At 39.5% G+C, this 719-nt stretch overlaps 1 non-coding gene across 1 annotated transcript; it reads right to left on the bottom strand.

The window, feature by feature from the left end:
* Positions 1 to 362: 362 nt before the first annotated feature.
* LOC139856247 (small nucleolar RNA R71) lies at positions 363 to 469 on the bottom strand. Its single transcript, XR_011761742.1, has one exon. It is a non-coding gene; the product is annotated as a small nucleolar RNA R71 (small nucleolar RNA).
* Between the last annotated feature and the right edge of the window lie 250 nt (positions 470 to 719).

Raw genomic sequence — 719 nt, 5'->3', positions numbered from 1 at the left:
GTATGGAAGATCGAATGAGAGCTAAACGCACGGGCCAAGGTCACGCCATTATTAAGCCAGAAGTTAATGCTCCAGATTATGAAATCAAAGGACAAATTCTACATATGGTAACTAATCAGTGCCAATATAGTGGTACGCCAAAAGAAGATCCCAACGAACATCTTCGTACGTTTAAAAGAATTTGTACACTATTCAAAATCCGAGAAGTGGAAGATGAGCAGATCTATCTCATGTTATTTCCCTGGACTTTAAAGGGAGAAGCCAAAGATTGGTTAGAATCGTTACCTGAAGGGGCGATTGACACATGGGATGTCTTAGTTGAAAAATTTCTTCAAAGATTCTTTCCGGCATCTAAAGCCGTGAGACTTGAAGGAGAAATTGTTACGTTCGCGCAAAAGCCAAATGAAACATTATATGAGGCATGGACAAGATTCGGAAGGATGTTGAGAGGATGTCCTCAACATGGTTTAGACACTTATCAAATAGTACAAATATTTTACCAAGGTGTCAATGTTGCTACAAGAAAAGACATCGACATAACAGCTGGTGGTTCCATTATGAAAAAAACCGCAACTGAAGCTTACAAAATTATTGATAACACAGCCTCCCACTCTCATGAGTGGCACCAAGAGAAAGATATATATCGTTCATCTAAAGCGGCTAGAGCCGATTCTAGCCATAACTTTGATTTCGTTTCCGCAAAAATAGATGCTTTCGAG

The sequence above is a fragment of the Rutidosis leptorrhynchoides genome, chromosome 6 (genome assembly GCF_046630445.1).
Source record: "Rutidosis leptorrhynchoides isolate AG116_Rl617_1_P2 chromosome 6, CSIRO_AGI_Rlap_v1, whole genome shotgun sequence".
NCBI classification, from domain to species: Eukaryota; Viridiplantae; Streptophyta; class Magnoliopsida; order Asterales; family Asteraceae; genus Rutidosis; species Rutidosis leptorrhynchoides.
Note: the sequence above shows the minus strand (reverse complement) of the source record. Positions and strands in the feature narration are given on the sequence as shown.